We start from the raw sequence: 12978 nt of genomic DNA on the forward strand, positions 1-12978 counted from the left end.
ATCCAAGTTTATCCAATCTTTGATCCATAACAATCCTGCCGCATAATAATAGGTTTCCCATTTAGGGAGTCCAAGACCCCCTCTACTCTTACTATCTTGTAATGTTTTAATATTTATCCTAGATTTTTTGCCCGCCCAAATAAATTTATTTATTATTTTATCCAATTCTTTAAAAAAAAATTTCTCTAATTTTATTGGGGGAGGGGAATGAGCTGAACCGGTGGCAGCACTGCACAAGCCTGAGCGAGAGATGGCTGGAGCTGCAGGGCTGTCAGGGCTCAGTGGAAGTACCAGGATCAGCGCCAGGCTCCAGCTGGAGCTCGGCGCTGATCCTGGCGCTTCTGCTGAGCCCAGAAGAAGCACCAATCAGCTGGAATGTTGCAGCATCTCCAGGGTCTTGTGATTTACATTCAGATGCTTGGCAACTGATTCATATTGACACCTTGCTAGGCGACTGGTGGTACTCGGATATTGCCATATCCTAAAAGTGGTAAAATGGGTGAAAAGGTTGAAAAGCCCTGATCTAAGGCAAGCTTAAGCCAGGGGTCTCCAACCTTGGCAACTTTAAGACTTGTGGACTTCAACCCCCAGAATTCCTCAGCCAGCTTTGCTGGGAGTTGAAGTCCACAAGTCTTAAAGTTGCCAAGGTTGGAGACCCCTGGCTTAAATGACCGGTTCCCCTGTGCACAGACATGTGTTTTCTGCACATATGACTACTGAACACAAACAGCAAGAACCTGGACCTGTCCAGATGTCTGAACTTCAATCCCACTGATTGCACCTACCACTGTCCACAGCAATGCACTGTGGGAGACATAGAACAAAATGATTGGATAGATATAGGCTGCTCATTCCCACTTTATTAATGCTGTTTCACTGAATCCTTCATGAATGTAGCCAGCAGCAGCTCGCTGGATTTTGGGTTTGTTTTTTTTAAACTGGATCACAAATTTGAACTTCACCTGGTACTGCATCAGTTCATTAGAGACAGGGCCTTCACAGGGATTTAAACATTCCCCTGCCAGGAATTGTGTGCAAAGTCAAAAGGATGTACATGCCTTCTAGGACCAACCTCTGATGATCGGTATCTGCAGGTATAAAGACACACAACTGGGCATGTCCATGCAAGAACTGGGCACAGCTAGTCTAGTGAAGAGAAGGACGAGGGGTGTCATGATAGCAGCGTTCCAATATTTGAGGGGCTTCCACAGAGAGGAGGGGGGTCAACCTATTTTCCAAAGCACCCAAAGGCCAGACAAGGAATAATGGATGGAAACTGATCAAGGAGAGATTCAACCTAGAAATAAGGAGAACTTTTCTCACAGTGAGAACAATTAACCAGTGGAACAGCTTGCCTCCAGAAGTTGTGGGTGCTTCATCACTGGAAGCTTTCAAGAAGAAACTGGACGGCCACTTGTCAGAAATGGTATAGGGTCTCCTGCCTGAGCAGGGAGTTGGACTAGATGACCTACAAGGTCCCTTCCAACTCTTGTTATTCCGTATTCTGTACAAGTGGAACAAAATGGGATTGAAGACATGAAAAGATTGTGCTCTGGCATTTGTGATGATCCAACCCTCAATTACTCAGTAGTGACTTTATATACAGTCACAAACAGGTGGACGTAGATGTTGTCTAAATCTTTGGCCCAACACAATGTTCTGCCTCCTCAGAACATTTACGTTTTTGCAAGATTACTCTTTCTCTCTTTCTCTTTTCAATTTTCTCTTTCTTTCTTCTCCCCCCCCCCTCTCTTTCTCATCTTCCTTCTGCTCAGATAGTAGATACAAATCTATGGCAATGTCTCCTTTTCTTTTTCTCTCTTTAAACTTATCAAAGAGTTTGGACATGAACTAGAATGAAACCACTGTCACCCCAGGTGTCTCGTTTTCTACAAAAAAATACAGTTGAAAATCCTTCATCATCTTAGCTATTGTTGGCGTATAAATCAAAAGGCAACCTTGGAAAAGATATGAGGTTTGGAACTCTAACCCATATTTTAACCACAAATTATGAATTTAAAAAAGTACATACAGTGCAGCCTTAGGTATACAAAGACAACGTATTTATTTACCCCAAAGAGAAAGCCAGCATACTATGCTAAATTTATTCCACATATCCCTATTTTTTTAAAAAATTCCGCTTCCACAATCAGAGAACAAAGAAAGGGTGTGGGCAAGGGAAATCCTTCCTTGTGTCCAATACTGCAAGCTGAAACATAATAAAGTGGACAAACGGAGATCCATAATAATAAGCACAAAAATATTCTTCCTATTTTTCTGTAAAGATGTTTCCATAAGCTTAAACAGCAATTGCAGCAACAGTTCTTTTCCTTTTATCCCTGCCTTCTTTTCCACCCCTCTTTTTATCCTGAGTCCATTTTTATAGTGTGCAAGCCCCTTATTTATTTATTTGTTTGTTTGTTTGTTTGTTTGTTCGTTCCTCCATCTCAACTGGATGACTCTGGCCAGCTTATAATTCTAAATAGCAAGAGCAATGGCACTTAGACTTAAATACCACTTCAGTGCTTTACAGCCCTCTCTAAGCAATTTACAGTGTCAGCACATTAATAATAATAATAATAATAATAATAATAATAATAATAATAATAATAATAATAATAATAATAATAATAATAATAATAATAATAATAAAGTTGGAAGGGACCTTGGAGGTCATGAAGTCCTGGCAGGTAACCCTATACCATTTCAGACAAATGGCTGTCCAGTCTCTTCTTAAAAACTTCCAGTGTTGGAGCATTCACCGCTTCTGGAGGCAGGTTGTTCCACCGGTTAATTGTTCTAACTGTCAGGAAGTTTCTCCTTAGTTCTAGGTTGCTTCTCTCTTTGGTTAGTTTCCATCTGTTGCTTCTTGTCCTGCCTTCAGGCGCTTTGGAGAATCACTTGACTCCCTCTTCTTTGTGGCAGCCCCTGAGATATTGGAACAGTGCTATCATGTCCCCACTCGTCCTTCTCTTCATTAAACTAGACATACCCAATTCCAGCAACCGTTCCTTATATGTTTACCCCCAACAATCTGGGTCCTCATTTTACTGAACTCGGAACAATGGAAGGCTGATTCGACCTGGAGCCCATCAGAACTGGACTCCTGGCAGTGGGCAAAGTCAGCCTACAATACTGCATTCTAACCACTGAGCCACCACAGACATTTAAAATCAATAAAAACAGTACAAAATAGATATCTACAGCATCCGATTTAACAGTAAAACCAATAGACAGGGCACTTAATACTTTCAGAACTCCAGATTTGAACACATACCCAAGTTTTTACAGTTTTTAGGGTTGGGATCGCTCTAATCTCTGAAGGGAGGATGTTCCACAGAGTGGCCTTCTTCTGCTCCCTGCCAATCAACATTCTTTAACTGACAGGATCCACAACTTGCCCAATCTGCTGGACTGAAATGGACAGGCCAGGTATTTGATTGCTGATGCACACCTAGAGGTCTCAATTGCCATAACCTATGACAGCCTGCCCCAGCCCTATCCCCCCTCCAGATGTGTGGACGTAATCTCTCAAAATTCTTAGCAAGGGCCACACCAGTTAGGAATTCTGGGAGCTGCAGTCCCAGCACATCTGGATGTTGCCAGCATTTGGAAAGCTGGTGGAAGAAATCCAAGAATAGTTTCACATCACATCGTTTTAAGGAGCAACGTTCTGCCCCCTCCCCCAATTAGATTCTCTCGAGAATGTTTGATTGTAGCTTTGGAACTTGATTGACAGTCAGACATGGGGAAGGAGAATACCCAACCCCCATTCCAATGGTGGCATCTAAACCGCCCTATTCCTTTGCCAGTTGTTTCTAAGAACAAAATTAACCCGAATTAAAAGATGCTCTGCTCTTTGGAAGGCCAGATCCTGAAGTTGAAACTCAAGTACTTTGGCCCCCTAATGAGAAGGAAGGACTCACTGGAGAAGGGCCTAATGCTGGGAAAGATGGAGGGCAATAGAAGAAGGGGACGACAGAGAATGAGGTGGCTGGATGGAGTCACTGAAGCAGTAGGCGTGAGCTTAAATGGACTCCAGAAGATGGTAGAGGACAGGAAGACCTGGAGGAACGTTGTCCATGGGGTCGCGATGGGTCGGACACGACTTCGCAACTAACAACAACAAAAAGATGCTCTTTCCTCTTTTTCCGACCCATGGCACTCCCTGCACGATAACTATTCCCACTTTTTGCACACTCTTGCGCACACCCATCTCTCATACTCAAGGGCACTTCACTACTGAAACAATAGCAAGCACATGGCTTTGGAGTGTCCTTAGGCTGCCTGCGACACGCCAGAAAGAAAGAAATCCTTATCCCCACCATCCACACCACTTTCCAAGATCGACTTTCATTAATGGCTGCAGGATGGAAATATCTGAAATAAGGGGCACCCCCACCCCCCTCCAAACAGTTTGCTTCTAAGGACTGGGATAAAGGAGACAACTCTAAGGTTTTTACTGGGCTGCAATGAGGAGCACACTGAAAAACACAAGCAAATAAGGCTGGCCTCACTCCAGGGCAGGTGAAGTCTTGCAAAAAGTGGCTATGCTTGAATGATGCAGGAAAGCAAGCTTTTAGCACAGAGAGCTAAGGCTTGGGGAGGAGAAAAATATTAATGGCACCATCTTATACCGGCTTCATCAGGGGTTACCCCCCCCCCAGGGAAGGGAGCAAAGGACTGCAGCTTGCAGATTGCAGTCACTGCAAGCTGGATTTCAGGTCAGGTAAACTGCTGCATGCATCCCAAAGGGGGTGATTTGCTGTTTCCCTTTTTGTTTTTTTCCTCCCCTCCAGGTTGGTGGAGAGGGTTTAAGAGCGGCAGAAAGGCAGCAGGAAATCAAGAGAAGGACAAGGGCTGGCTAAGACAAGGAAACAGGGAGAAATCAAGTGAAACCATCCTCCTTTACAAACACCAGCTGCCAATCCTTCAGGACTGCACCCAGATCTTGGCGCGCCTGCAAGGAGGAGAAAGTGTGGGCAGCGGCGCGGGGGAGGGGTGTGTGTGTGTGTGTGTGGGCAGGGGGTTAAGCACATGGTATCCCCAATATTCAGAGTTGCTGGGAGGTGTGTGTGTGTGTGTGTGTAGGCAGGGGGTTAAGCACACGGTATCCCCAATATTCAGAGTTGCTGGGAGGTGTGTGTGTGTGTGTNTGTGTGTGTGTAGGCAGGGGGTTAAGCACACGGTATCCCCAATATTCAGAGTTGCTGGGAGGTATGTGTGTGTGTGTGTGTAGGCAGGGGGTTAAGCACACGGTATCCCCAATATTCAGAGTTGCTGGGAGGTAGGTGTGTGTGTGTGTGTGTGTGTGGAGGCAGGGGGTTAAGCACAAGGTATCCCCAATATTCAGAGTTGCTGGGAGGTGTGTGTGTGTGTGTGTGTGTGTGTGTGTGTGTGTGTGTGTGTGGAGGCAGGGGGTTAAGCACACGGTATCCCCAATATTCAGAGTTGCTGGGGCTACCACAGGACCGGGACTGGATCGCAAAACTGCCCGGGTAGCTTGGACTCTTGAGGATGGGTCCAGGCGGCAGGAAAGAGCGCAATCGCTGCGCCCTGGAGAGGGGCAGGGAGGGAGGGAGGGAAAGAGGGGGCGCAGAGGTTACAGATACACCGGAGGGAAAAGAAGGGGAGCCCGGTGGAAAGCGAGCATCCGATCTACCCACCTGTCGAGGACCTGGGATCTAGCCCGCGAGGAGGAGAAGGAGGAGGAGGAGGAAGAAGCAGAAGAGAAGGGGCCACGACCGCAGCAGCCCAAGGGACCCACCTGGCCGCGCCGAGCAGAAGCCGGTTTCTTCGCGAGGAAGCGGTGCGGCGGGGACCTGCCCGCCCTGTCTGGCCGGCCTCTCCGGGGTCAGAGACAAAGAGCGCCTGCCTGCTTCTCTCCCTCCGATGCTCGTAAAGGGAAAATAAGGGGGTGGGTGGGGGGGAAACACACCCCAAAAGGGGCGTGGGACGGATGGATCCTGATAGGAAGGGGTGCGGGCGAGGGTGGGGACATCCTGACGACGCAGGGAGAAAACCTCCGGGCCGCCGGCAAGACGGGGGAGGCGCCGCGGGCAGGACCGACCTCCCCCTCTTGGCCGGGCGCCCCCCGCGCAGCCCCTCCCCGCCTGGCCAGAGGGACGCTCGGGAGGCGCTGGGGGCTGCGGCTGCAGGGCACGTGTGAACGGGAGACCCGCGGAGGAGATGCGGGGACTAGGTCTCCAGCACTCGTGGAGGCCGCCTTGCCTTGCCAGGTGCCCAACGGAGCCCCCCCCCCCGTTTGCGTGGACCTCGGTTCCCCCCCCCCCTCCCCGGGCTGAGCCGCCCGCTCCCCTGCCTGCCTCTGCGGTGTTTTATGTCGGTCGCGACACTGCGGCGTCTTAAAGATTTGATCAGTGAAGAATAGAAAATACATTCTATACACGCAGTGTCGATAAAGGGGAATATTTGTAGCTCAGGGTTGAAATGAGGGGTCCTTGGTGCTCTCTGAGCTTGGTTTTTTTTTTTTCCCCCTTGCAGATCTTTCATTACCCAATCATCAGTGCTAGTCCGCAGTCAGTAGCACTGATGTAGTTACCTAGTTTGGATAGTGAAACGTCTGCCAGAAGGAAAAAAAATAAGCTCAGAGAGCACCTCATGCTTATAGTAACATACATATCCTACTGTAAGAAGAATGCGTTTGCAATTGATAAAAACATGCTCACAATCAAGTAGTGTAATGCACACTATGTGGGTTCCCTTAAGACAGTGGTTCTCAACCTTTTTAATGCCGCGACCCCCAACCAGTTGTAAGTCAAGGACTAAACCGGTCGTAAGTCGAGGACTAAACCGGTCGTAAGTCGACTACCCAACCGGTCGTAAGTCGAGGACTTTCCCTGCCCGGGAGCGCCGCGCATGCGTGGTTCCGCCCCCTGCGCCGGCCGAGGCGTAGCTGGCAAGCGGCAGAGACGGAGCAGGCCGACCACCAGCTGGCCCAACTCAAGGGAGGTAAGGCACCCGCCGGAAAAGGAAAAAAAAAATGGCGGACAGCCTTGCTTGGCGACCCCCGTGAAATGGTCGATCGACCCCAAATGGGGTCGCAACTCATAGGTTGAGAACCGCTGCCTTAAGACAAGGACCCAACTGATATATTGCTCTCAGTACATTTTATTTAACCATATATTTATTTAACCATATATTTATTTAACCATATATTTAACCATATATCAATATGTCCTACGTGGCTGGGTTCAACAACAAACTATACCAGTGATGGTGAACCTTTTAGAGACCGAGTGCCCCAAAACCACCCCTGTCCCCCTCCGTCTCCCACCCTGTCTGCTCCGCCCCCGCCCAGCCCCTGCCCCACCAGCCCACAGGACCATGCACCGCATCCATGGCCCGCTGCAGTAGATCGCCCAGGCAGCCCTGCAGCGCCATGGCAGCCACGCCCTCAGCCCACACCTCTCAGCATCATCTGCATGCTATAGGGTGCGAGGGCGGAGTCTTGTCCCTGTTGCCCGGCTATGTACTTGGCTGTGCTGCTCCGGGCGGGCCACGCCTAGGGGCGACTCTCCTCCAGGGGGGCTGCTGGTGAGGAGGGAGCCGTGGGGGGAGGCGGGGCTGGGGCGACGGCACGTGTGCCCACAGAGAGGGCTCCGAGTGCCACCTCTGGCACTCGTGCTATACGTTCGCCACCACTGAACTATACCATGAATCTTGGTTTGCAAACCAAAAGGGCTGAGCTTACCTGACCCAGTCTAGAACAAGCAAGGCCAACCTTTGGCTTTGTTGTGCAGTGTGTGAATTCAGGCTAGGAAGGGTTTTATTTGAGCTCCATAAGGTAACTGTTAGAAAGGTATTTTAATTACTGTAAGCCGATTGAACGCTGGGCACTAGTTAGCAGTTGGCTGAATCTCTCAGTACCTTATGTCAACACATGAAAGTCCAAAGTATGGCACATGATATAAATTATCTCTTTTCTACTTCCGTTAAAAACACACACACTAATAACACATATGCCATTTGTATATTTTATCTATGTGTGTGGTTACAGTAGAAGGAAAAGAATCAAATGTGGTTCCCTGATTCATCACTTGGGGGTAGGGTATCAAGAATGGACTTGGGTGTAGGGATGACTAAAATGTTTCTTAACCACTGCTTTGAAAACAACAGCTTCTGTGACATGGATGGCTTGTCTCTTTTTCTGAAAAACATACCCAGTTCTTAGAAATCAATGGAATTCAGAATCTCAAAGATTATCGAAACAAGTTGTTTCATTTTGGTTTCGGTTTTGTTTTGTAAAACAGGGCTTTTCAACCTTTTCACTTATTGTACCACTTTTAGGATATGGCAACATCCGAGTACCACCAGTCGCCTAGCAAGGTGTCAAAAACTTGATGACCAAAAAAAAAAGGAAAAAAGTGATAAAGTACAGGTAGTTCTCGACTTACAACAGTTCGCTTAGTGACTGTTCGAAGTTATAATGGCACTGAAAAAAATGCCCCCCAAGCTACAGCCGAGCAAGACATCTGCCTGCCCGCCCGGTGGCACTCTTCCTCCTGTCCAAGGTTTTCATTGTTGTGAGCATTTCTGTTGATTGGCAGCGGGGGTGGGGTGGGGTGATGTTTGGTTTTTATTCCTCCCCATCTGCTGGGTGGTTGCAGCAGGTTTTGGTCAATTCACATGACCCTGGGACACTGTGACCGTCATAAATATGAATCAGTTGCCAAGCATCTGAATGTAAATCACAAGACCCTGGAGATGCTGCAACATTCCAGCAGATCGGAGCTTCTCCTAGGCTCAGCAAAAGCGCCAGGATCAGCGCCGAGCTCCAGCTGGAGCCTGGTGCTGATCCTGGTGCTTCCGCTGAGCCCTGACAGCCCCGAAGAAGTGCTGATCAGCTGGAAAGCGGCACTGATCCTGGTGCTTCCGCTGAGCCCTGACAGTTCCGAAGAAGCGCTGATCCTGGCACTTCTGCTGAGTCCTGACAGCCCTGCAGCTCCAGCCATCTCTTGCTCAGGCTTGTGCGGTGCTGCTACTGGTTCAGCTCATTCCCCTCCCCCGCTACCACTTTTCTAGGATGGTCGCGTACCACCTGCCAGGTGCCAATGTACCACAGGTGGTACCCGTACCACTGGTTGAAAAGCCCTGTTGTAAAATAAAGGTTCTTAATTGGAAAAGAGCTACATAATTTTTCAAGTTCCTAAAAGGGATAAATGAGACCCCGAATGGGATAAAATTTAGCCTGCTGAATAACACCAGGGAGCCTTAATCCCAGTCTCTTAGGGGATTAGTCACTGTTTACATTACGATGAGAATAAATATATGAAGGAAAGAATGCTTTGGTCACACAAAGTTCCCATGAAGCAACAGTGAAATATAAATACGATTCATCGTCCAGCACAAATCAGTAAATACAAAGGCCTAAGATGGGACAGTTTGGTCCAAGAAGTAGAGAAAATCACCCTGGGATTTTTAAAAAAATATATTTGATCTTATCTAAATGGACATAACAATTTGGTGGCAACTGTTGGAGGTGTGCAAAAAGAACATTGCAACAATTGTTTGAACAAATGCAAACAAGGGATTAGTTTGATAAATGTGCAAAAAAGGGCGTTTGGCACAATTCTGACTGCAAATGAATACAGGTGACAAAAGCCACATTTGGAAACTACAAAGTGACTTTTTACTGTGTAGGTGGTATGCGGAGAAGACTTGAGAAAAAACACATGATCAGATTTGAATTGGAAGTCACTTAATGAGTGTGGTAAAAGTGGTAGTTGATGCAAGTAAATAATTGTATGAGAATAATTGGAATGCTTAGCAAATGGTTCAACACCGAACAGAGAGTAAAACAAGAATATGTGATGTTCCCTTATTGCTATTTATTTGTGAATGAATAAAGAACATATTTAATAATATTTAAGAAGGAAAAGGGAACGTGTTAAGGGAAAGGAGAATTCTAAGAATGTTGTGTCGTGGTTCTATAAAGCTGATGCAACCCACGAATCCAGGTTTACTATATACCAGTGGTGGCGAACCTATGGCACGGATGCCAGAGGTGGCACTCGGAGCCTTCTCTGTGGGCACTCGCGCCGTCGGCCCAGTCCTAGGCCTTCAGCTGGGTTTTATAAAACCTTTTTGCTTTAGACCTCCGCCGCCATGTGCAAAAAAAAAAAAAAGGTTCAAACAATCAGTCAATTTCAACTTCTCGCAGGAAAAAAAAAGATCTTGCAAAGTTGGAATTGATTGATTGAACTTTTTAGTCCCACCCAGTCTGCCATTATCACTGCAGCCACGCCCACCCAATGGGCCACACCCAGCCAATGGGCCACACCCACCCGGCACCCGACGATGCATAAGTGGGTTTTGTGTTGCAGTTTGGGCACTCGGTCTCTAAAAGGTTCGCCATCACTGCTATATACAGTCTGGCAAAAATTCAGACAGATATGTTTATTTTGAACAGAGAGCCAATTTCTAAGTCCCAGATTTTAACAACAGAACCTTCAAGTTATTTCGTAACTTTAGCATGTTACGTCCATCAATGACTGGCTGAGAGGTACACGCCTGCTAAAAGAAGAAACAGAGAAACAGACTACTCCAGTTTTTGCAACTTAACAGAAAAAAAACAACAATTTTCATGTGGAAGAAGTAAAAGTATGTGCCATCTTGGTCTGTGGGAGGTGAAATGGTATTTTGGGAAAAATCAAAGATGCCATTTACAGCCACTCATGTCTAGCCTTACTAGGACCAATCAAAGGGTTAAGTACCAATTTAATTTTGGATTTTTTTTCAGTCAAGGGTTGGAATTAATTAATGCTAGGATAAGAGAACTATCAAGAAAATTCCCAGTCATAAATTTGCTAGAGAGGAGAGGAAAAACCCCCCCTAGAAGGATGCAAATCACTTTCATGTTGGTTGCTAAGACTTGGATATGTAATCTTCCTTCTTTTATTTTAGTTCCTCAGAATTAAAAATGTGGTTGAGTTGGCACCAAAATTGGATTCTGCCTTTTTATGAAGAGGATTCTTTATCATCTAGAACAGGGGTGTCCAACGTTGACATCTTTAAGACTTGTGGACTTCAATTCCCAGAATTCCCTAGCCAGCATGACTGGCTGGGGAATTCTGGGAATTGAAGTCCACAAGTCTTAAAGTTGCCAAGTTTGGACACCCCTGATCTTAAGGGTGACCATACAACTGTCCAATCTCTACATCACCATACACGGTTTGATTAATTCTTCCCTTAGGGAAATAACCCAATTCCTTTCACGCTTTTCAGACCAAAAGACTTTTTTCAAAAATTCGGTTATCTGCCTGGCTGAGGAATGAAATTGGCCTATAAATTCCAAATTAGCAGAGCTTTTGGTGGAAAGATGAGCCTTTTTCGCAACGGGAAGGGTATTTCCTTCATTTTTAAACTGTCCTTGTTTTTATAAGAACATCTGAAGAAGAAAAAGAACTCTTCATGCTGACCGACTAGTTTGGGCCGCTTGATTTGGGCCTAAAAGGGGTATTATCGACAACAGATGTCGATTTTAAAAAACGGACTGAGGTAACCCTGACTGCTCTTAATAAAAAAGGCTGGCAGTGGCTCTATTGAACCTCTCCTGGGAAAATGGGGTGATTTTACCTTTTTTTTGGCAAATCAGCAAAAAAAAGAAGAAGCAGCAGCATTTTGTTTTTTAAAAAAAGTCCTTTCTTTTAAGCAGTTCCTATTTTTAATTCCAGACTTCTTCCTTGTAGCCATCTCACACTGTCTTCAGCTTCAGTTGCTTTATGTACTTGGTAATAATCAGTGGAGGGTCATTTAGTTCATGCAGTTACTTTTTCTTTCTTTTCTTTCTTATGGATGAAGGACAAAACTGCCTTCCTGGAATTGATGTTTCATCATAAAATATTTCTGAATCCAGACTTTTACTTTGCAGTTAACTGGTAGCGATTCTCCTTTACTATGGTGAATTCCTCTAATCTTTATTCTTCTAATCAATAAAGTTTATTGCAGGTATATCCCTCATTTCTTTAGGAAGCTCAAGAGATTGTTACAACAGTCCTCGACTTACAACAGTTCATTTAGTGACTCTTCAAAGTTACAACGGCACTGAAAAATGTGACTTATGACCATTTTTCACAGTTACGGCCTCTGGAGCATCTCCATGATCATGTGATCAAAATTCAGATGCTTGGCAACTGCTTCGTATTTATGACTGTTGCCGTATTCCAAGGTCACACAGCCCAGGGCATCCACAAAGGAGTGTGAAAAAAAGGGAATGTGGCAGGTACACGTGAGCAATTAAGGCGTCACCTTTTTTTAAACATAAAAAATGGTGGGGATTTGATCAGGTGCCCATACCATGTTAACTCTATTGAATCACCCCATTCTAGAAAAGTCCATAGTGATTTTCATCAGAACAAATGGGGCTCTCTCGTGGCTTCTGCGCTTGCGATTGTGGTGACATACAGACAACAACACATAGTTGTTAGTGTTTGTGTGCTGCCCAGTGCACACTTGAGGACAGAACACAATGTCAAGTGTGTCCCAGCTTGGGCCCTCAGGAAAGAAAGACCCTCGACTCCATTTGTGTGAAAGATATACTTTTATTAAAGGCAAGCAGTTACAGCGTAGCAAAGGATATCCCGCTTAGTCCAGGTAATTTTCCTTTCTGCCCCCTTGGTCCTCTTGGTGATATCCAATAAGGTTCAATGTAGGTGTTGTGGTAACAACTCCACATTTTGGCACCTTTTTGGATCAGCGTTCGGCATTCCATTCCCAGGCTACTGTCCTTTGATTTCTCAATCACTGTGCCTCTGGTTCTTGTCATTCCCCCTCCTTTCCTATCTTCCCAATCCCGTCCCCACATTTTATGGCAATTTGCCATCAAACCGAAGCGAAGCAGGGCTGAAGCAGTTTGATGGCAGATCTGACAATTAATGTTGCTATTTTCTGGGGAAAATCTGTTTAACTTGTGCGTATTTTAATCTTATATTTTACCTTTTATGTCACACAGCATGC

The 12978-nt window shown here is 46.0% G+C and overlaps 1 protein-coding gene across 1 annotated transcript in view; it reads right to left on the reverse strand.

Moving 5' to 3' along the window:
* TMEM150C (transmembrane protein 150C) overlaps positions 1–5865 on the reverse strand; it is a 43225-nt gene extending 37360 nt beyond the window's left edge. The window contains exon 1 of the mRNA XM_015832370.1: positions 5768–5865. The gene's annotated coding sequence lies outside the window, so the exon portion shown is untranslated. The remainder of the gene's footprint in view (positions 1–5767) is intronic.
* Between the last annotated feature and the right edge of the window lie 7113 nt (positions 5866–12978).

Source organism: Protobothrops mucrosquamatus, unplaced genomic scaffold (genome assembly GCF_001527695.2).
Source record: "Protobothrops mucrosquamatus isolate PMUCROS unplaced genomic scaffold, P.Mucros_1.0 scaffold3, whole genome shotgun sequence".
NCBI classification, from domain to species: Eukaryota; Metazoa; Chordata; class Lepidosauria; order Squamata; family Viperidae; genus Protobothrops; species Protobothrops mucrosquamatus.